The sequence below is a fragment of the Oncorhynchus mykiss genome, unplaced genomic scaffold (genome assembly GCF_057628025.1).
Source record: "Oncorhynchus mykiss isolate SJ-2025 unplaced genomic scaffold, ASM5762802v1 scaffold101, whole genome shotgun sequence".
NCBI lineage: Eukaryota > Metazoa > Chordata > Actinopteri > Salmoniformes > Salmonidae > Oncorhynchus > Oncorhynchus mykiss.
In genome coordinates this window covers 1,729,070-1,753,001 of record NW_028322100.1, presented here as the reverse complement: position 1 = coordinate 1,753,001, position 23,932 = coordinate 1,729,070, and the positions used below count along the sequence as shown (strand labels likewise).

The window sequence follows — 23,932 nt, the reverse complement described above, 5'->3', positions numbered from 1 at the left end:
AGTCTGGGGGAGCAGGGGACTCGTCCTAGCCAAGCCTTTAGTAGAGTCTGGGGGAGCAGGGGACTCGTCCTAGCCAAGCCTTTAGTAGAGTCTGGGGGAGCAGGGGACTCGTCCTAGCCAAGCCTTTAGTAGAGTCTGGGGGAGCAGGGGACTCGTCCTAGCCAAGCCTTTAGTAGAGTCTGGAGGAGCAGGGGACTCGTCCTAGCCAAGCCTTTAGTAGAGTCTGGGGGAGCAGGGGACTCGTCCTAGCCAAGCCTTTAGTAGAGTCTGGGGGAGCAGGGGACTCGTCCTAGCCAAGCCTTTAGTAGAGTCTGGAGGAGCAGGGGACTCGTCCTAGCCAAGCCTTTAGTAAAGTCTGGGGGAGCAGGGGACTCGTCCTAGCCAAGCCTTTAGTAGAGTCTGGGGGAGCAGGGGACTCGTCCTAGCCAAGCCTTTAGTAGAGTCTGGGGGAGCAGGGGACTCGTCCTAGCCAAGCCTTTAGTAGAGTCTGGGGGAGCAGGGGACTCGTCCTAGCCAAGCCTTTAGTAGAGTCTGGAGGAGCAGGGGACTCGTCCTAGCCAAGCCTTTAGTAGAGTCTGGGGTAGCAGGGGACTCGTCCTAGCCAAGCCTTTAGTAGAGTCAGTGACAGCCCAATCCACTAGACGAGGCCAATGATCAACGTTTACAAGTGAAACACTTCACATCCAGGCACACTGTTTGGAAGACTATGCATTTCATGAAATATAACGTTTCTCGTGCTGGTACAAATGTGCACTGCTCATGCTATTAAAGATACAAACATTTTGAAATATTTTTAATTGTGTTTCCTTCTACACACACCTGGGTCTACTGTGGAGATCCCCTGCCAGTTTCCTATAGAGCACACACACACACACACACACACACACACACACACACACACACACACACCACAGTAGTCTAGCCAGCCCATGGATAAGCCCTTGCTGAGTCCTGCATTGATCCCTGTTTCCTAAAACACTAACACACTTTGTCTATAAATAGACTGTTCAACCACCTGTCAGAGGAAGCCTTCCCTACATGTTGACTCACAGAGGTCAGGGTGGACAGGTTAACAGTGGTAATTTAACTGTTTGTTTTGGACATTCTTCAGGCTCCTCCCATTTCCCTCCAGAATCGCTTTCGGGGATTCTACTAAGCTAACATGTGGAATTGTCATTTCCCTCCAGAATCTCTTTCAGGGATTCTACTAAGCTAACATATGGAATTGTCATTTCCCTCCAGAATCTCTTTCAGGGATTCTACAAAGCTAACATATGGAATTGTTTTAAGATGGTCATACCATGGCTAATTGAGCTATTTCATTTTGAATTTTAGGAACCCTTTAGGTATACAAAATATATTTAAAAGTTGTCCTCTACTACAGTACTACAGCCCATAGATGTGGAAGTGCGACATAGTCATAGGATGCGGAGGGTTGAGACACGTCCAAGGCAAAAAAACAGATATTTGTAGATTAAATTGAAGGATTTTTATGGGTAGTTTTTGAATTATGCTAATTGTATTTAATCGGGGGCAGGGACATCGACCTTAGGGTGTAAACGATCTAGTTTGCTCGCACATTTTCTTGCCAAACTGTTAACTGAGTAGCTAGCGCCCAACACGTAAGAGACACAAAAAAAGTACAAAAAAAAATCAAGTTTAACCGTTCATGACCATGAATTTGATTTGTTTCTGATTTTTTTTTAAACCTATGAATGTGGTTCAAATCTGATTTGAAAATGGTCTGTGATCTCCAGCATCCTTGGGATGTCCCTAATCCCATATAAGTTTACATTTAAAATGGTTTAAGTTAAGGGTTAAGGTTAGGGCTAGGTTTAGGGTAAGGATAAGGGTTAGGGTTAGAGTTAGGGTTAGAGTTTAGGGTAAGGATAAGGGTAGGGGTTAGGGTTAGGGTTAGAGTTTAGGGTTGGGTTAGGTTTAGGGTAAGGATAAGGTTAGGGGTTTAGGGTAGGGACGTCCCAAGGACCCCAGGTAGCACTGACCATTGAACATGTCAGATTCCAAGTGCTTTTGGGCTTCTCAGACTGCAAGAAAAATATCAGATTGGTGTCAGATGTGTGAACAAATAGGATTATGGAGCGAGGGCAAGTAGAGCAGACACATTGGACCCACATTGATGCCATTTCAATGTTGTGATTTTTTGATAGTTTCAGATTTAGTGTGGATTATGGATTCTGTGGATTAAGTGGATTATGAACAGGTTCTGAAAGAGGAAACAACTACCTGAGAGAGGAAGGTTAGCTAGAAAGCCACAGTCTGTATACCACATTACTGTATATTACAAAGCTCTACAGACATACATACATACTGTACAGACTGTACATACTGTACATACATTATTAGATCCTTGATAAATACTAAAGACTGTATAAAATAATTAATACAAATACTGATCTGTATTCTACGCTCTAAATTGTATTATTTTATACAAATGCAATTGCTCAGATAAATATATTTTGTGTAACAAGTAATAAAATGTAACAAGTAATAAAATGTTGGAACCCCCTGTTTGCAAAACACCAGCAGCCTCCCCTTGTGAGGATAACGACACTGAGCTTTTTCCTCAAATATTTTCTGAGGTGGAAGAACACATTGGCAGAGATCTTTGACCAGGTTTTCCACAACTGGGGTCCAACGCCGTCGGGGGGGTACGCCAAATAAAAACCTGATTCACATTTTTTTTTATTACAAAATGAATTTTCAATCAGTCCATTTATATTTTCCAACGGGGCTATACATTTTGGGTGAGGTTTTTTTCTCTCCTGAGTAACCTCGATTCACTGCCAAAAATACAATTACAATCTAGTGTTCAGCGAAATAACAACACAATGTCAACTACAGATAGCCTAGTCAAATGATGAACATCCAATCACATTAACCGTTACTCTCTTGCAGGATGAGAACTGATGAGAACTACATTGGCGCAAATATGATGAGAACTACATTGATTTGGGGTTCACTAACATTGGGAGTAGTGCCTTTCCTCAGCCACAGTGTGTTAAATGTTCAAAAGTACTATTTCACAACTCGATGAAACCTTCACTCTTGCGCAGACATTTAGAAACAAAATATGGTAATTTGAAAAATTAGCCACAGGAGTATTTTCAGCGAGAATTAAGACGACTTTTGAGTAGTAAGACATGTATAACAGCAACAGATGTCATTTATAAGAAGTGGCTACAAGTGTCTTATATGGTGAGCTACCGAGTGGCTGGGACAGGCAAGTCCCATACTATTGTAGAAGACTTCATTCTTCCTGCTGCCGTGGATACGGCTGGGACAATGCTACGGGAAAAGGCCCAAAAAAACTATACAGACAATGCCTTCATCAAATAACACTGTTTCACGACGTATCAGTGACATGGCAGGAGATGTATTGAAACAATTACTGCTTCGCATACAAGCCAGTAAATTATATGCATTACAGCTGGATGAGTCAACAGACGTGGTGGGCCTGGCACAGCTCCTGGTATATGTCTGTTACAGCTGGATGAGTCAACAGACGTGGTGGGCCTGGCACAGCTCCTGGTATATGTCTGTTACAGCTGGATGAGTCAACAGACGTGGTGGGCCTGGCACAGCTCCTGGTATATGTCTGTTACAGCTGGATGAGTCAACAGCTGTGGTGTGCCTGACACAGCTCCTGGTATATGTCTGTTACAGCTGGATGAGTCAACAGACGTGGTGGGCCTGGCACAGCTCCTGGTATATGTCTGTTACAGCTGGATGAGTCAACAGACGTGGCCTGGCACAGCTCCTGGTATATGTCTGTTACAGCTGGATGAGTCAACAGACGTGGTGGGCCTGGCACAGCTCCTGGTATGTGTCTGTTACAGCTGGATGAGTCAACAGACGTGGTGGGCCTGGCACAGCTCCTGGTATATGTCTGTTACAGCTGGATGAGTCAACAGACGTGGTGGGCCTGGCAGAGCTCCTGGTATATGTCTGTTACAGCTGGATGAGTCAACAGACGTGGTGGGCCTGGCACAGCTCCTGGTATATGTCTGTTACAGCTGGATGAGTCAACAGACGTGGTGGGCCTGGCACAGCTCCTGGTATGTGTCTGTTACAGCTGGATGAGTCAACAGACGTGGTGGGCCTGGCACAGCTCCTGGTATATGTCTGTGACAGCTGGATGAGTCAACAGACGTGGTGGGCCTGGCACAGCTCCTGGTATATGTCTGTTACAGCTGGATGAGTCAACAGACGTGGTGGGCCTGGCACAGCTCCTGGTATGTGTCTGTTACAGCTGGATGAGTCAACAGACGTGGTGGGCCTGGCACAGCTCCTGGTATATGTCTGTGACAGCTGGATGAGTCAACAGACGTGGTGGGCCTGGCACAGCTCCTGGTATATGTCTGTTACAGCTGGATGAGTCAACAGGCCTGGCACAGCTCCTGGTATATGTATGTTACAGCTGGATGAGTCAACAGGCCTGGCACAGCTCCTGGTATATATGTCTGTTACAGCTGGATGAGTCAACAGGCCTGGCACAGCTCCTGGTATATGTCCATTTCGTTTACGGGGGGTTCAATCAAGGAAGACATCTTCTGCAAACCACTGGAAATGAGAACAATAGGAGAGGATATTTTTTAAATACTGGGCAGCTTTGTGAAATCAAATTGACTTTTGTAGATGTCAAGATGTGTTGGTATTTGTACTGATGGAGCAAAAGCCGCACCTTGGGTCCACTGCAGCATCTACCAAGAGGCTCTTGGGTCCACTGCAGCATCTACCGAGAGGCTCTTGGGTCCACTGCAGCATCTACCAAGAGGCTCTTGGGTCCACTGCAGCATCTACCGAGAGGCTCTTGGGTCCACTGCAGCATCTACCGAGAGGCTCTTGGGTCCACTGCAGCATCTACCGAGAGGCTCTTGGGTCCACTGCAGCATCTACCGAGAGGCTCTTGGGTCCACTGCAGCATCTACCGAGAGGCTCTTGGGTCCACTGCAGCATCTACCGAGAGGCTCTTGGGTCCACTGCAGCATCTACCGAGAGGCTCTTGGGTCCACTGCAGCATCTACCAAGAGGCTCTTGAGTCCACTGTAGCATCTACCAAGAGGCTCTTGGGTCCACTGCAGCATCTACCAAGAGGCTCTTGGGTCCACTGCAGCATCTACCAAGAGGCTCTTGCTGCCAAGGGAATGCCTGACAGCTTGAAAGATGTTTTGGACACTACAGTGAAAATGGTTAACTTTGTCAAAGCAAGGCCCCTGAACTTGTGTATTTTCTGCACAATGCAATGATACGGGTAGAAACCATGTAACGCTTCTACAACAGACAGAAGTGCGCTGGTTATCAAGGGGCAAAGTATTGACAGGTTTTATTTAATTGAGAGACGAGCTTAAAGTTTTCTTTACTGATCATAATTTCACTTGTCTGACCGCTTATCCTTATCCTTATAAATTTCAATGGGATTAGGGACATCCCAAGGATGCTGGATATCACAGACCATTTTCAAATCAGATTGGAACCACATTCATAGGTGGTTTGAAATCAGAAGCAAATCAAATTCATGGTCATGAACGGTTAAACTTTTTTTTGTCTCTTACGTGTTGGGCGCTAGCTACTCAGTTAACAGTTTGGCAAGAAAATGTGCGAGCAAACTAGATTGTTTACACCCTAAGGTCGATGTCCCTGCCCAAGATTAAATATAATTAGCATAATTCAAAAACTACCCATAAAAATCCTTCAATTTAATCTAGAAATATCCGTTTTTTTGCCTTGGACGTGTCTCAACCCTCCGCATCCGACTATGTCGCACTTCTGCATCTATGGGCTATAGTACTGTAGTAGAGGACAACTTAAAAATATATTTTGTATACCTAAAGGGTTCCTAAAATTCAAAATGAAATAACTCAATTAGCCATGGTATGACCATCTTAAAACAATTCCATATGTTAGCTGTGTAGAATCCCCGAAAGAGATTCTGGAGGGAAATGACAATTCCATATGTTAGCTGTGTAGAATCCCTGAAAGAGATTCTGGAGGGAAATGACAATTCCATATGTTAGCTTAGTATAATCCCTGAAATAGATTCTGGAGGGAAATGGGAGGAGCCTGAAGAATGTCCAAAACAAACAGTTAAATAACCACTGTTAACCTGTCCATCCTGACCTCTGTGAGTCAACATGTAGTATAACTATTCAACACAGTTAACCTCTCCACCCTGACCTCTGTGAGTCAACATGTAGGGAAGGCTTCCTCTGACAGGTGGTTGGCCAGTCTATTTATAGACAAAGTGTGTTAGTGTTCTAGGAAACAGGGATCAATGCAGGACTCAGCAAGGGCTTATCCATGGGCTGGCTAGACTACTGTGGTGTGTGTGTGTGTGTGTGTGTGTGTGTGTGTGTGTGTGTGTGTGTGTGTGTGTGTGTGTGTGTGTGTGTGTGTGTGTGTGTGTGTGTGTGTGTGTGTGTGTGTGTGTGTGTGTGTGTGTGTGCGCTCTATAGGATACTGGCAGGGGATCTCCACAGTAGACCCAGGTGTGTGTAGAAGGAAACACAATTAAAAATATTTAAAAATGTTTGTATCTTAAATAGCATGAGCAGTGCACATTTGTACCAGCTCCAGAAACTCTATATTTCATGAAATGCATAGCATTACTCAGTGTTTAAATGAATGAATCAGTGTTAAATGAATTAGCATGATATTGATTCTTGACTACACCATTCACCACAGATGAACAGGGGAAACAGACGTATCTTTGCTAACACCCTGCAGTCAGGTTTTCACACCAGTAGACTAGCTAGCTACGTAAACAACGCCTTCTGTGAACACGTGATGACGGTTACAAGGCGGTGCATATTTACATTTGGTAAGATCAGAGTTTTCAGACATTACCATTGGTGTTTTAAAAGGATCAGAGAGTGTGTGAGGAAGTGGTGGCAGCAGGATAACTGAGGGCTTAGTCGTTGCGTACGGGTGTTTCCAGTATATGGTGAAAAACACATTATTTCTTTAGGGTGCTGATGGTGCCGCCATGCCGCCCCATTACAGCTGCCCTTAATACGATGTGCAAGTGGTGTCGTCCTGCGTCACACTTCTGGGTCCTGTCTTTTGAATGGGCTTGTTGATTATATCGACTTATTCATGAAAATGTTTTCATTTAAGATATACAGTACCAGTCAAAAGTTTCCATTTCCCCCATTATTTAAATCAGTCTTCCAAACAGTGTGCCTGGATGTGAAGTGTTTCACTTGTAAATGTTGATCATTGGCCTCGTCTAGTGGATTGGGCTGTCACTGACTCTACTAAAGGCTTGGCTAGGACGAGTCCCCTGCTCCCCCAGACTCTACTAAAGGCTTGGCTAGGACGAGTCCCCTGCTCCCCCAGACTCTACTAAAGGCTTGGCTAGGACGAGTCCCCTGCTCCTCCAGACTCTACTAAAGGCTTGGCTAGGACGAGTCCCCTGCTCCTCCAGACTCTACTAAAGGCTTGGCTGGGACGAGTCCCCTGCTCCTCCAGACTCTACTAAAGGCTTGGCTGGGACGAGTCCCCTGCTCCCCCAGACTCTACTAAAGGCTTGGCTGGGACGAGTCCCCTGCTACCCCAGACTCTACTAAAGGCTTGGCTGGGACGAGTCCCCTGCTCCTCCAGACTCTACTAAAGGCTTGGCTAGGACGAGTCCCCTGCTCCTCCAGACTCTACTAAAGGCTTGGCTAGGACGAGTCCCCTGCTCCTCCAGACTCTACTAAAGGCTTGGCTGGGACGAGTCCCCTGCTCCTACAGACTCTACTAAAGGCTTGGCTGGGACGAGTCCCCTGCTCCCCCAGACTCTACTAAAGGCTTGGCTGGGACGAGTCCCCTGCTCCCCCAGACTCTACTAAAGGCTTGGCTAGGATGAGTCCCCTGCTCCTCCAGACTCTACTAAAGGCTTGGCTGGGACGAGTCCCCTGCTCCCCCAGACTCTACTAAAGGCTTGGCTAGGACGAGTCCCCTGCTCCCCCAGACTCTACTAAAGGCTTGGCTGGGACGAGCCCCCTGCTCCCCCAGACTCTACTAAAGGCTTGGCTAGGACGAGTCCCCTGCTCCCCCAGACTCTACTAAAGGCTTGGCTAGGACGAGTCCCCTGCTCCCCCAGACTCTACTAAAGGCTTGGCTAGGACGAGTCCCCTGCTCCCCCAGACTCTACTAAAGGCTTGGCTAGGACGATTCCTCTGCTCCCCCAGACTCTACTAAAGGCTTGGCTAGGACGAGTCCCCTGCTCCCTCAGACTCTACTAAAGGCTTGGCTAGGACGAGTCCCCTGCTCCCCCAGACTCTACTAAAGGCTTGGCTAGGACGAGTCCCCTGCTCCCCCAGACTCTACTAAAGGCTTGGCTAGGACGAGTCCCCTGCTCCCCCAGACTCTACTAAAGGCTTGGCTAGGACGAGTCCCCTGCTCCCCCAGACTCTACTAAAGGCTTGGCTAGGACGAGTCCCCTGCTCCCCCAGACTCTACTAAAGGCTTGGCTAGGATGAGTCCCCTGCTCCCCCAGACTCTTCTAAAGGCTTGGCTAGGACGAGTCCCCTGCTCCCCCAGACTCTACTAAAGGCTTGGCTAGGACGAGTCCCCTGCTCCTCCAGATTCTACTAAAGGCTTGGCAAGGACGAGTCCCCTGCTCCCCCAGACTCTTCTAAAGGCTTGGCTAGGACGAGTCCCCTGCTCCTCCAGACTCTACTAAAGGCTTGGCTAGGACGAGTCCCCTGCTCCACCAGACTCTACTAAAGGCTTGGCTAGGACCAGTCCCCTGCTACCCCAGACTCTTCTAAAGGCTTGGCTAGGACGAGTCCCCTGCTCCCCCAGACTCTACTAAAGGCTTGGCTAGGACGAGTCCCCTGCTCCCCCAGACTCTACTAAAGGCTTGGCTAGGACGAGTCCCCTGCTCCCCCAGACTCTACTAAAGGCTTGGCTAGGACGAGTCCCCTGCTCCCCCAGACTCTACTAAAGGCTTGGCTAGGACGAGTCCCCTGCTCCCCCAGACTCTACTAAAGGCTTGGCTGGGACGAGCCCCCTGCTCCCCCAGACTCTACTAAAGGCTTGGCTAGGACGAGTCCCCTGCTCCCCCAGACTCTACTAAAGGCTTGGCTAGGACGAGTCCCCTGCTCCCCCAGACTCTACTAAAGGCTTGGCTAGGACGAGTCCCCTGCTCCCCCAGACTCTACTAAAGGCTTGGCTAGGACGATTCCTCTGCTCCCCCAGACTCTACTAAAGGCTTGGCTAGGACGAGTCCCCTGCTCCCTCAGACTCTACTAAAGGCTTGGCTAGGACGAGTCCCCTGCTCCCCCAGACTCTACTAAAGGCTTGGCTAGGACGAGTCCCCTGCTCCCCCAGACTCTACTAAAGGCTTGGCTAGGACGAGTCCCCTGCTCCCCCAGACTCTTCTAAAGGCTGGGCTAGGACGAGTCCCCTGCTCCCCCAGACTCTACTAAAGGCTTGGCTAGGACGAGTCCCCTGCTCCTCCAGATTCTACTAAAGGCTTGGCAAGGACGAGTCCCCTGCTCCCCCAGACTCTTCTAAAGGCTTGGCTAGGACGAGTCCCCTGCTCCTCCAGACTCTACTAAAGGCTTGGCTAGGACGAGTCCCCTGCTCCACCAGACTCTACTAAAGGCTTGGCTAGGACCAGTCCCCTGCTACCCCAGACTCTTCTAAAGGCTTGGCTAGGACGAGTCCCCTGCTCCCCCAGACTCTACTAAAGGCTTGGCTAGGACGAGTCCCCTGCTCCCCCAGACGCTACTAAAGGCTTGGCTAGGACGAGTCCCCTGCTCCCCCAGACTCTACTAAAGGCTTGGCTAGGACGAGTCCCCTGCTCCCCCAGACTCTTCTAAAGGCTGGGCTAGGACGAGTCCCCTGCTCCCCCAGACTCTACTAAAGGCTTGGCTAGGACGAGTCCCCTGCTCCTCCAGATTCTACTAAAGGCTTGGCAAGGACGAGTCCCCTGCTCCCCCAGACTCTTCTAAAGGCTTGGCTAGGACGAGTCCCCTGCTCCTCCAGACTCTACTAAAGGCTTGGCTAGGACGAGTCCCCTGCTCCACCAGACTCTACTAAAGGCTTGGCTAGGACCAGTCCCCTGCTACCCCAGACTCTTCTAAAGGCTTGGCTAGGACGAGTCCCCTGCTCCCCCAGACTCTACTAAAGGCTTGGCTAGGACGAGTCCCCTGCTCCCCCAGACGCTACTAAAGGCTTGGCTAGGACGAGTCCCCTGCTCCCCCAGACTCTACTAAAGGCTTGGCTAGGACGAGTCCCCTGCTCCCCCAGACTCTTATGTGTGTGGGATTCCCAGTTTTATGTATGTTCTCTGTGTGACATGCGTCACTTACTGTTATTATTTCCAGGTGCTAGATGTTAGAGTCGGACAGGGTTTTACCATTAAATGGCCAGTATTTCCCCTGTGTCTATGTACAGGTCGGCCTGCTCTGGGAGGATGAGAGAGGGGACGGTGTGGACTGATCCTAATTCCATGAACAAGTTGGTGAGTCTAAAAATAAGGCAGTCCATAAAGAAGGAGGCCGTATCCTCTGGAACACGGCTCAAATAGCAGCAGATCTGCCAACAAAGCAACGAAGCAATGCTAAATTACCTTAGAGATTGCTGTGGAAGCTGGATGTATTTCTGACACTGAACATGGCCATATTGGGCTCGTAACTCATCTGTTGCTTTGGTAGACTGTACTTCTTGCAACTCTGCTATCGACTGTATGGGATGAAATTGGAGTGTCAACAACAGCTCAGCAGTTGGGGTTTGATACTTTGACATTTCTATGTCAGCGGGTAACATTCCAAAACAACTTTAGGCTGAATGTAATTCTGACACCCAGTTTCGGGAACGTGGCCATTGGCTGGAGAAGTTCACTGACAGGGGGGGTCATCATGGGGACTACTTCTTCTAACATGTTGTATTTTTGTCTAAAGATCTGTAAAGCTTGATAGAAAAACACAACGGCTAATTGATCCATGTGTTTCTCCTTGTAAATGTCTGAGATTAATATATTACATTTAACCCTTCATTGACTTCACACTGCGTGCTGAAAAGACCTCATAACCTGTAATGTGGACCACAGAGAGATCCGGTTCAGAACAGCACATTATTTAGACCTTATTGGTCGACCACCAATAAGGTCCTCACATTGCTGACATTGGCTCCTGTAACAGACTTATCATGATATATTAGAGGCACATATCACCCTGAGATTACACAGACCCACAATGAATTTGAAAACAAATCCAATTTTGATACACTCCCATATCTATTGTTGAAATTCCACAGTGTGCCATCACAGCAGCAAGATTTGTGATCTGTTGTCACGAGAAAAGGTCAACCAGTGATGAACAAACACCATTGTAAATACAACCCATATTTATGCTTATTTATTTTCCCTTTTTGGACTTGAACTATTTGCACATAATTACAAAACTGTATATAGACATAATATAACATTTGAAATGTCTTTATTTTTTTGGAACTTTTATGAGCGTAATATTAACTGTTGATGTTTTTATTGTTAATTTCACTTTTTTGTTTATTATCTATTTCACTTGCTTTGTCAATGTAAACATCTGTTTCCCCCATGACATTAAAGCCCTTTGAATTTAACTGAATTGAATTGATTTGATATGTGACCTGAAAAATAAGATCTGAATGAAGTAAAGCTTGGTTGTTTTAGGGATCTAGCTTGGTTGTTTTAGGGATCCAGCTTGGTTGTTTTAGGGATCCAGCTTGGTTGTTTTAGGGATCCAGCTTGGTTGTTTTAGGGATCCAGCTTGGTTGTTTTAGGGATCCAGCTTGATTGTTTTAGGGATCCAGCTTGGTTGTTTTAGGGATCCAGCTTGGTTGTTTTAGGGATCCAGCTTGGTTGTTTTAGGGATCCAGCTTGGTTGTTTTAGGGATCCAGCTTGGTTGTTTTAGGGATCCAGCTTGGTGGTTTCAGGGATCCAGCTTGGTTGTTTTAGGGATCCAGCTTGGTTGTTTTGGGGATCCAGCTTGGTTGTTTTAGGGATCCAGCTTGGTTGTTTTAGGGATCCAGCTTGGTTGTTTTTAGGGATCCAGCTTGGTTGTTTTAGGGATCCAGCTTGGTTGTTTTAGGGATCCAGCTTGGTTGTTTTAGGGATCCAGCTTGGTTGTTTTAGGGATCCAGCTTGGTTGTTTTAGGGATCCAGCTTGGTTGTTTTAGGGATCCAGCTTGGTTGTTTTAGGGATCCAGCTTGGTTGTTTTAGGGATCCAGCTTGGTTGTTTTAGGGATCCAGCTTGGTTGTTTTAGGGATCTAGCTTGGTTGTTTTAGGGATCCAGCTTGGTTGTTTTAGGGATCCAGATCGGTTGTTTTAGGGATCCAGCTTGGTTGTTTTAGGGATCCAGCTTGGTTGTTTTAGGGATCCAGCTTGGTTGTTTTAGGGATCCAGCTTGGTGGTTTTAGGGATCGGCATGTGACATGTCATGTATTCTGACTGGCTGTGACATTTTAATGGATTGAATCATGTAGAAAGTGCTGCCGTGTGCCAAAGCTCTTGCGTGTCTCAGGAAAACTCCTGTCTGTGGGGATTAAACTACTTGGCGAGAACAGGGTAAGTGTTGAAAGCACCATTAAAATGTCTTGGATCAAGAGTTATTGTCTGATACTCCCAAGGTCCTGCCAAAATATTTTAAATATGTACAATGACAGTTTTATTATGTAATTTACTCAACGGTTTAATGACATCTGCCAGTTAACAGTGTGTCAGAAGCCAGAAACTCCTGTTCTGGACAGACCCCATCCACATGGTGTGCAGTATTCCACACCAGCACTATGTCCCTCGGATACCAAAACACAGGTCGAATATCATGCCAGATCTTTGCACATTAAAATAACTTTGAATGTCATAAACTCTTAGTCTGCATGGTGTTGATGTTCCCTCCACCCACAAACACGCCAAGTAAATATCTTGTGTCTAATAACAGTGGCATCTGCTCAACTAGTGCATCCAGCAGCTCCCCTCTATGGGGCTTCTTGTACTGATGTGCTGGGTGGACACTGCTCACAGAACAAACAGGAGGTATTCAGATGAAATGTTCTGAACATTGCTGATAGAAATGTATTGAATAGAGCTGACGTGATTCTCTATTCTACCTGACAGACAGTCATATCTGTTCTACACAATACATTTCTGTCTAAATGTCACCCTATTGAACATTAATATAGCTGGAACCATGATGATGCTATGAATTCAATAATGTCCCCATAATGTTGCTTGAGTATGATAATCAATATGTTGTTTTGTTGCAGACCAGGAGAACCAGTCCGTCCTGATTACGTAAGTTGTTTACTAAAATCTCACTTGAGAAAATGTTTCTACTGCATTATGTTGTGTCACTTGGGTGTGATATATTACATTATGAATGGATTAGGCTACGCATAGGAATGAGTCGATGAGCGGGGATATTTGTTAATTAGAGAGGTACAGGATAGAGGTACAGGATAGAGGTACAGGATAGAGGTACAGGATAGAGGATAGAGGTACAGGAGAGAGGTAGAGGAGAGAGGTACAGGAGAGAGGTAAAGAAGAGAGGTACAGGCTAGAGGTACAGGATAGAGGTACAGGATAGAGGTACAGGATAGAGGTACAGGATAGAGGATAGAGGTAGAGGAGAGAGGTACAGGAGAGAGGTACAGGAGAGAGGTACAGGAGAGAGGTACAGGATAGAGGTACAGGATAGAGGATAGAGGTACAGGATAAATGATCCCCCGTCTGTGGAATTCATCGTCCACATGATTAATACGATTACAATGAGTACATCCAACGTAACAAGGCATCTAGATATGGGTCAGGTCTTTGGCAAAGATGTATGAAGTAATGGACTGTGATCTGTTGTCCATAGAAATGTCGCTCATCACCACCAAGCCCTACAACTTCTCCATGTGCAGTCAAGGTCAAATCACTGTGGCCAGCATCAACGACAAGGAAGAGCTGGATGCCACAGACGTGAGTCAAACAAAGGGTTCCTCATATTCTATATATGGAATGGGTAGGACCACCGTACACACTGAATGCACTGTGCAATTCCAACCTGGTGTCTGCTGGGAATGTTCATGTATTTGGTTTTGTTTTATTCTGCCTTGTTGTTAGTTAGGCATGTGCCTCAGGGAACTCTTCATGCCTTCACACTTCACCTTGAGGCCCATACTGTACATGTAAGACATCCACAAGAGAGTGTCACTAAGTCCCTGTGGAACTGTGTCAAATGTATCTTGTGATGTCATCTACCAGTGTTGGTCAAGTGTAATCACGTGGATCTGAGAAGCCAGTCAAATGTATCCATCCCATTTGTTCTGCTGAGAGCACAGAACTGTAGTGTTCTGTATGTGAGAAAACTACCGTTCAGTTCATCACTGTTGTACTTCCTGTCTAATGCCAGGATGCCATTACAATCCTGGGCTTCACTAATGATGAGAAAAATAGCATCTACAAGCTGACAGGAGCTGTACTGCACCATGTCAACTTGAAATTCAAGCAGAAGCAGCGTGAGGAGCAGGCCGAACCCTTTTGTCAGTGTGACATCAGCCTTGTATGATGATGAAATGATCACTTCTGAAATTCCTTCAACAGTACAACAGCATGGAGCAGCTGTGCATCAACTTCACCAATGAGAAACTGCAACAGTTTTTCAACCACACCATGTTCGTCCTGGAACAAGAGGAGTACAAGAAGGAGGGAATCGTCTGGGCCTTCATTGACTTCGGCATGGACTTGGCTGCCTGCATTGAGCTTATTGAGAAGGTAAGCTGTCTGTCAGGATTATAATGGACCTCAACAGCAAAGCTCATATGGAGATATTATCACATGGTACGACTGTTGAGAACTCAATATGTTTCCTATTGTGCCCCTAAATGAAGATACTCTCATAATAGCATAATTGCTAAAAGAATAAATGTGATCCTAAATGTAAATATCACTAATTTGATGTACATCTCTTTTCGTAAAGCCATTGGGCATCTTCTCCATCCTTGAAGAGGAGTGCATGTTCCCCAAGGCTTCAGACACTTCCTTCAAGGACAAGCTGTACGCCCAGCATCTTGGCAAAACCAAGGCGTTTGAGAAGCCCAAGCCAGCCAATGGCAAGGCAGAGGCCCACTTCTCCCTGGTGCACTATGCCGGCACAGTGGACTACAACATCACTGGCTGGCTGGAGAAGAACAAGGACCCCCTGAACGACTCAGTTCTTCAGCTGTACGGGAAGTCTTCAGTCAAACTAATGGCAACCCTGTATGTCGCTGCCCCACCTGAGGGTAAGACTAGCAGAACATCAAAAGACTTCATGAAGAACTAGTTACAAATCAGTCCCATTTTCTTTAAAGGCTCAGTCTGCAGTTGCTACATCCATTCGTGGATGTAGAGGTTAGAGGTTAAAAGATATGTACCCATTCATTCTTGAACATTTTTTTCTTGAAGAACATCGGCTTAGTTCACCTGTCGTACCCCATCAGAACCCAAAATATGAGCTTGTTTAATGTTTGTAAGCAAAGTAAAGGGAAACATGCACTTTACAGCCTCAAAACATTATTCATACTATCATTTTGATATCATGAATGGTCAGTCCTTCAATACATAGCTCTGTCTATACATTTGAGTGGTTATGTTTCTCCATTCATATCTCTCTGTGTTTTACTTACACAGGGGCAGGGAGCATGCTTTGTTATTGTTTCAACTGCTGATTGCTGCTTTAAATCTATCGCAATTTGTCAGGGGGATTTACTGGGTTAATTTACTCATTCAACAGGTGTTATTTTACACAATCTCATTGGCAGCATTTGCATTAAGATAAATGTGAAATTAACATGAGATTCTCTCATTTATATGGAACTTTTCTCCATTATAACAGATACAACCAAGAAAGGAGACAAGAAGAAGGGTGGTTCCATGCAAACTGTGTCCTCCCAGTTCAGGGTGAGCTTTTAAAATGTGGATATTCAGCTGTAGTGATTATCAGAAATGATTTCTGAGAACATGGTTTGTAACCCTCCTACAGGAGAACTTACATAAGCTGATGACCAACTTGAGGAGCACTCATCCTCACTTTGTACGCTGACTGATCCCCAACGAGTCAAAGACTCCAGGTACAATAGATGTTGAGTTAAATATGACATCTTGTCAGTACAGTATCAGTAACATTAACAAACCAGTCTTTAACATGTTTATGAGTATTTAAAGAGATTTGGTTTGTGTTTCCAGGTCTGATGGAGAACTTCCTGGTTATCCACCAGCTCAGGTGTAATGGTGTTCTGGAGGGGATCAGGATCTGCAGGAAGGGCTTCCCCAGTAGAATCATCTATGCTGACTGCAAGCAGAGGTACACACACACACACACACACACACACACACACACACACTCACACACACACACACACACACAAATCTTCTCTAAGGGTTTTCCCAACATCAGAATAGCCTTATTATTTTACGTAATATAACCAATCTATTACATCTTGACATTTCTCCTGATTCAGGTACAAAGTACTGAATGCCAGTGTCATCCCCCGAGGGCCAGTTCATGGACAACAAGAAGGCTTCTGAGAAGCTGCTTGGGTCCATTGATGTGAATCACGAGGACTACAAGTTTGGACACACCAAGGTCAGTCAACCCCCCCCAGCAAAAGATGCCAACTAAAACACAACTTCAATGATAATTTAAACTCTAACCATTAAATGTCTCTCCAGTTGATCTATCCATCTTGTAATTATTTCTTAAAAATGTGAAGAAACATTGTACTCAATTCATTATCTTGTGCATTATGTCAGAATGGTAGGTCTGCAGTTATCTATATCAGTGTACATTATTAATCTACAACTATACAATAACTTACAACTCATAAACAACCCATCTCATGGTTTGTTTGTAAGCATTACAATGTTTATGTTGTTCAAATCAATCTAGTGGTTTTGTTCCTCTCTTTGGATTCAACCTTTCTATCTGTTACCACCTGACTGGTTCCATAATTGACCATGTCAACCTGTGTCAGGTGTTCTTCAAAGCCGGTCTGCTGGGTGTCCTGGAGGAGATGAGAGATGAGAAGCTGGCCTCTCTGGTCGGCATGGTCCAGGCTCTCAGCCGTGGATTCCTCATGAGGAGAGAGTTCACCAAGATGATGGAGAGGAGGTGAGGAAGAGTAGACATCTTGGCAAAGAATTCTGTCAAACACCTGCATGTAATGTATAATGATCGTGTACTGAATATGCTGTGAGTTGTTCAGGATGAGAAAGTACATATTATAATATTCTATTAAAGCAGCAGGTTGGGATTTAGCAAGCTGTTCAATTGTTATTTAAATAAGTGATATTTACCCATTAATTCTGGAATAATATGAAATGCCTCGTGATCTTAACATCACCTGTCAGTTCTTTCATCTAGAGCGCCGTCTATACATTTAAGAGGGATTACATTTCCCTAGCCTCATTCCTCAGCTGTATGCAAAAAGTGGTGGGGTCCCCATTTTGTTATTCTCGGAATCGCAGAATGTAGCTTTAAAGACGTCATCCAGTGACTTTATTTTTTACTTTTCCAGTTAAGGAATACTGGGAATGCCACTCCTTGAAGTTTGCAGTTGTATATAAAAAAAAAACTCAAAACATATATTTTTACCCTTTAGTGTGTGTACTTTACTGTATTTATACTTTACTGTATTTATACTTTACTGTATTTATACTTTACTGTATTTATACTTTACTGTATTTATACTTGGGATATCGTTTTCCACAGGAAAAGTAAAAAACAAAAACACTGGAGGAGATATTTAAGCATGTCACTCACCACGTCACTCACCACGTCACTCACCACGTCACTCACCATGTCACTCACCATGTCACTCACCATGTCACTCACCACGTCACTCACCATGTCACTCACCATGTCACTCACCACGTCACTCACCACGTCACTCACCACGTCACTCACCATGTCACTCACCACGTCACTCACCACGTCACTCACCACGTCACTCACCACGTCACTCACCACGTCACTCACCATGTCACTCACCATGTCACTCACCACGTCACTCACCACGTCACTCACCATGTCACTCACCTTGTCACTCACCTTGTCACTCACCACGTCACTCACCATGTCACTCACCTTGTCACTCACCTTGTCACTCACCATGTCACTCACCACGTCACTCACCATGTCACTCACCTTGTCACTCACCTTGTCACTCACCACGTCACTCACCATGTCACTCACCTTGTCACTCACCTTGTCACTCACCATGTCACTCACCATGTCACTCACCACGTCACTCACCACGTCACTCACCACGTCACTCACCATGTCACTCACCATGTCACTCACCATGTCACTCACCACGTCACTCACCACGTCACTCACCACGTCACTCACCACGTCACTCACCATGTCACTCACCATGTCACTCACCATGTCACTCACCACGTCACTCACCACGTCACTCACCACGTCACTCACCACGTCACTCACCATGTCACTCACCACGTCACTCACCATGTCACTCTATCCTTTCTGTGGACCAGAGATTCCATTTTCACCATCCAGTACAACATCCGTTCATTCATGAATGTGAAAACCTGGCCATGGATGAAGTTGTACTTCAAGATCAAGCCCCTGCTGCAGAGCGCTGAGACTGAGAAGGAGCTGGCCAACATGAAGGAGAACTATGAGAAGATGACGTTGGACCTGGCCAAGGCTCTGGCCAAGAAGAAGGAGTTGGAGGAGAAGATGGTGGCCATGGTACAGGAGAAGAATGACCTGGCGCTTCAAGTCGCATCTGTGAGTGAGCAACAACCCTCATCAGAGCACATTTAGACACACAAGTACACAGACACTAACACAATCGCTATGTGACTAACTCAAGAAAATGCCCATGGTATTTATTTATATTTAAAACATTTAAATTGATTTGCTCTGACTTATTTGACTAAATAAAGTCTATATTTTGATACACAAAGTGAAAACACCGTTTTTTTTTCTCCTGTTCTGAAACCAGGATTCAGAGAATCTGAACGATGCTGAGGAAAGGTGCGAGGGGCTCATCAAGAGCAAGATCCAGCTGGAGGCCAAACTCAAAGAGACGACTGAGAGGCTGGAGGATGAGGAGGAGATGAATGCTGAGTTGACTGCCAAGAAGAGGAAGCTGGAGGACGAGTGCTCTGAGCTGAAGAAGGACATTGATGACCTGGAGCTCACCTTGGCCAAAGTGGAGAAGGAGAAGCACGCCACTGAAAACAAGGTCTTGTAGACAGTCTAACCAAACAATAATCCAAAGAATGATGAACTCAAAACAGAAATGTAATTCAAGTCTTTTTGTGAGTGCAGTAAAAATTAAGACACAAAATAGTGGAATTTCAGTTGTGGTTGACTCCCCAAATTCATTACATGTTCTGCTCCCCCCTCGTTTATGATTTCCATTCAGCACACTGGCATGGAGTACAGGGCCATCTAGTGTTGAATCTATAGTACAGTACTTGTTGACACATTTCTATTATCCATTTAACCACTTATGGTGAAGTGACCAAAAACACATTTTGTTGTGGCCGTTTTCAGGTTAAAAACCTGACAGAGGAGATGGCGTCTATGGATGAGAGTGTTGCCAAGCTGACCAAGGAGAAGAAAGTCCTCCAAGAGGCCCACCAGCAGACACTGGACGACCTACAGGCTAAATATACAGTACATGCTATTATTATGTAGTGAGGTTCAATTGTTTCAACTGTATTGTAGTGTTCATTCCCCCTGCTCCTGACCCGTTTTCTAGGCCCGTATTGAGGAGCTGGAGGAGGAAATTGAGGCTGAGCGTGCTGCCAGGGCCAAGGTTGAGAAGCAGAGGGCCGATCTCTCCAGGGAACTTGAGGAGATCAGCGAGAGACTGGAGGAGGCCGGAGGTGCCACTGCTGCTCAGATTGAGATGAACAAGAAGCGTGAGGCTGAGTTCCAGAAGCTGCGTCGTGATCTTGAAGAGTCCACCCTGCAGCATCCCAGATAAATTGAAATATGTTTTGCTCATATGATTTGAAAAAAGGAATCATCAGGAGTAGGCAGCTCCGTAAGTAAGTGAGTAAGCTGAGATATGACTAAGTGTCACGCCCTGACCTTAGTTATCTTTGTTTTCTTTATTATTTGGTTAGGTCAGGGTGTGACTAGGGTGGTTTGTGTAGTTTTGTATTGTCTAAGGGTTTTGGTTTATTTAGGGTGTTTAACTAGTGTTTAACCATATTTAGGTAGCCATATTCAATGGATAGTTTGTGGGTTGTTATTTTATGTTTAGTTGCCTGTTTGCAGTAGTTATATAGCGTCACGGTTCGTTTTGTTGTTTTTGTTCAGTGTTCGTTCTGTTCATTATAATAGTTATGTACGCTTATCACGCTGCGCCTTGGTCTCCTCATTATGACGACCGTGACAGGACAACCCACACTACAAGGACCAAGCAGCGTGAAAAGGAGGAACAGCGCTTAATGGGGAGATGGACCTGGGAGGAGATATTAGATGGAGCAGGACCCTGGACACAGCCGGGGAGTATCGTCATCCTAAAGAGGAGTTAGAGGCAGCGAAAGTGGAACGGCGATACTACGAGGATAAATACCGGAGAATAGAGGAACACCGAAGATATGAAGGTACACGGCTAGCACGGAAGCCCGAGAGGCAGCCCCAATATTTTTTTGGGGGGGGGGGGGCACACGAGGAGATTGGCTGAGTCAGGTAGAAGACCTGAGCCAACTCCTGTGCTTACTGTGGGGAGCGTGTTACTGGTCAGGCACCGTGTTATGCGGTAGAGCGCATGGTGTCTCCAGTGCGCTATTCTAGCCCGGTGCGCTCTATTCCAGCTCCTCGGATTGGCCGGGCTAGAATGGGCATCCAACCAGGAAGGAGGGTGCCGGCTCAGCGCTCCTGGTCTCCAGTGTACCTCCTTGGACCAGGATATCCTGCGCCGGCTTTACGTACTGTGTTTCCGGTGAGTCTACACAGCCCGGTACGTCCTGTGCCAGCGCCCCGCATTTGCAGGGCAAAAATAAACATCCAGCCAGGACGGGTTGTGACAGCTCTACACACCAGACCTCCAGTATGCCTCCACAGTCCAGTACGTAAATCTGGGCTGTGTAGACAACATACGATCAATCTTGCAGAATGCGCAGACAGGCACTCACTATAGGCAGCATACAAGTCACTGGAAAATATCAAAACAGTCTGCCCAAACATTCTGCCCAAACATTCTGCCCAAACCTTCTGCTAAAACATTCTGCCCAAACATTCTGCCCAAACATTCTGCTAAAACATTCTGCCCAAACCTTCTGCCCAAACCTTCTGCTAAAACATTCTGCCCAAACATTCTGCCCAAACATTCTGCTAAAACATTCTGCCCAAACCTTCTGCCCAAACCTTCTGCCCAAACCTTCTGCTAAAACATTCTGCCCAAACATTCTGCCCAAACCTTCTGCTAAAACATTCTGCCCAAACATTCTGCCCAAACCTTCTGCCCAAACATTCTGCCCAAACCTTCTGCCCAAACATTCTGCTAAAACATTCTGCCCAAACATTCTGCCCAAACCTTCTGCTAAAACATTCTGCCCAAACATTCTGCCCAAACATTCTGCCCAAACCTTCTGCTAAAACATTCTGCTAAAACATTCTGCCCAAACATTCTGCCCAAACCTTCTGCTAAAACATTCTGCCCAAACATTCTGCCCAAACATTCTGCCCAAACCTTCTGCTAAAACATTCTGCCCAAACCTTCTGCCCAAACCTTCTGCTAAAACATTCTGCCCAAACATTCTGCCCAAACCTTCTGCTAAAACATTCTGCCCAAACATTCTGCCCAAACCTTCTGCTAAAACATTCTGCCCAAACATTCTGCCCAAACCTTCTGCCCAAACATTCTGCTAAAACATTCTGCCCAAACATTCTGCCCAAACCTTCTGCTAAAACATTCTGCCCAAACATTCTGCCCAAACATTCTGCCCAAACATTCTGCCCAAACCTTCTGCTAAAACATTCTGCTAAAACATTCTGCCCAAACATTCTGCCCAAACCTTCTGCTAAAACATTCTGCCCAAACATTCTGCCCAAACATTCTGCCCAAACCTTCTGCTAAAACATTCTGCCCAAACATTCTGCCCAAACATTCTGCCCAAACATTCTGGCCAAACCTTCTGCTAAAACATTCTGCCCAAACATTCTGCCCAAACATTCTGCCCAAACATTCTGCCCAAACATTCTGCCCAAACATTCTGCCCAAACCTTCTGCCCAAACATTCTGCCCAAACATTCTGCCCAAAAATTCTGCCCAAACATTCTGCCCAAACATTCTGCCCAAACCTTCTGCTAAAACATTCTGCCCAAACATTCTGCCCAAACATTCTGCCCAAACATTCTGCCCAAACATTCTGCCCAAACCTTCTGCCCAAACATTCTGCCCAAACCTTCTGCCCAAACCTTCTGCCCAAACCTCTACAGAAATGTGATCAAATATGTCAGTGCTTTTTTTCTTTTACAAACTGCTGTGGCTTAATTCCAATAGTGCCCAATTATACATTAAATAAAGGGCATTATTGCCACCATAAAAGGTAAATGGAGGGCGTTTTCTTGTACCCAGCATGCACAACCCACATGGAATTCCTAGTCTCCAGCAGCTATTGGAACTGCGGTCAAGAACGTTGAGTTCATCTCATCTCATGTTGCCCTTCAGTCTCCACATTAGAAAAAAAAGCGTGTCATCTAGAACCTAAAATGGTTCTTTGTCCATCCCCATAGGAAAACCCCTTCAATAACCCTCTTTAGTTGCAGGTAGAACTCTTCTACATCGACCTCGAGTTTGATGAGGACTTGAGTATGGCCCGCGTCGACACCATCACCCCCTAAGTTAACTAATTACAAATAAAACCAATAAAAGTACTGAGTCAATGTGCGGGGTTAAAGGTTAGTCGAGGTCATTTGTAAAGTGACTATGCATAGATAATAAACAGTGAGTATCAGCAGTGTTAAAACAAAGATCAGATGGTTCAGCAGTCTTAGGACTTGGGGGTAGAAGCTGTTAAGGAGCCTTTTGGACCGAGACTTGGCACTCTGGTACCGCTTGGCGGACGGTAGCAGAGAAAACAGTCTATGACTTATAATGTCTGGTAATGTGTTTATAATGTCTGTTACCATGTTTATAATGTCTGGTACCATGTTTATAATGTCTGGTACCATGTTTATAATGTGAATTACCATGTTTATAATGTCTGGTACCATGTTTATAATGTCTGGTACTGTGTTTATAATGTGAATTACCATGTTTATAATGTCTGGTACCGTGTTTATAATGTCTGGTACAATGTTTATAATGTCTGGTACCATGTTTATAATGTCTGGTACCATGTTTATAATGTCTGGTACCATGTTTATAATGTCTGGTATCATGTTTATAATGTCTGGTACCATGTTTATAATGTCTGGTACCATGTTTATAATGTCTGGTACCATGTTTATAATGTCTGGTACTGTGTTTATAATGTCTGGTACCATGTTTATAATGTCTGTTACCATGTTTATAATGTCTGGTACTGTGTTTATAATGTCTGTTACCATGTTTATAATGTCTGGTACCATGTTTATAATGTCTGGTACCATGTTTATAATGTCTGGTACTGTGTTTATAATGTGAATTACCATGTTTATAATGTCTGGTACTGTGTTTATAATGTCTGGTACCATGTTTATAATGTCTGGTACTGTGTTTATAATGTGAATTACCATGTTTATAATGTCTGGTACCATGTTTATAATGTCTGGTACCATGTTTATAATGTCTGGTACCATGTTTATAATGTCTGGTACTGTGTTTATAATGTCTGGTACCATGTTCATAATGTCTGGTACCATGTTTATAATGTCTGGTACTGTGTTTATAATGTCTGGTACCATGTTTATAATGTCTGGTACCCTAGTTTATAATGTCT

The 23,932-nt window shown here is 45.4% G+C and overlaps 1 pseudogene across 1 annotated transcript; it reads left to right on the top strand.

Moving 5' to 3' along the window:
• Nucleotides 1-14,578: 14,578 nt before the first annotated feature.
• LOC110532987 (myosin heavy chain, fast skeletal muscle-like) lies at nt 14,579-19,846 on the top strand (annotated as a pseudogene). Its single transcript, XR_016493794.1, has 10 exons — nt 14,579-14,752; nt 14,958-15,261; nt 15,855-15,919; nt 16,002-16,089; nt 16,205-16,322; nt 16,480-16,604; nt 16,993-17,129; nt 18,518-18,773; nt 18,991-19,233; nt 19,548-19,846. The product of XR_016493794.1 is annotated as a myosin heavy chain, fast skeletal muscle-like (transcript).
• The last annotated feature ends 4,086 nt before the right edge of the window (nt 19,847-23,932 follow it).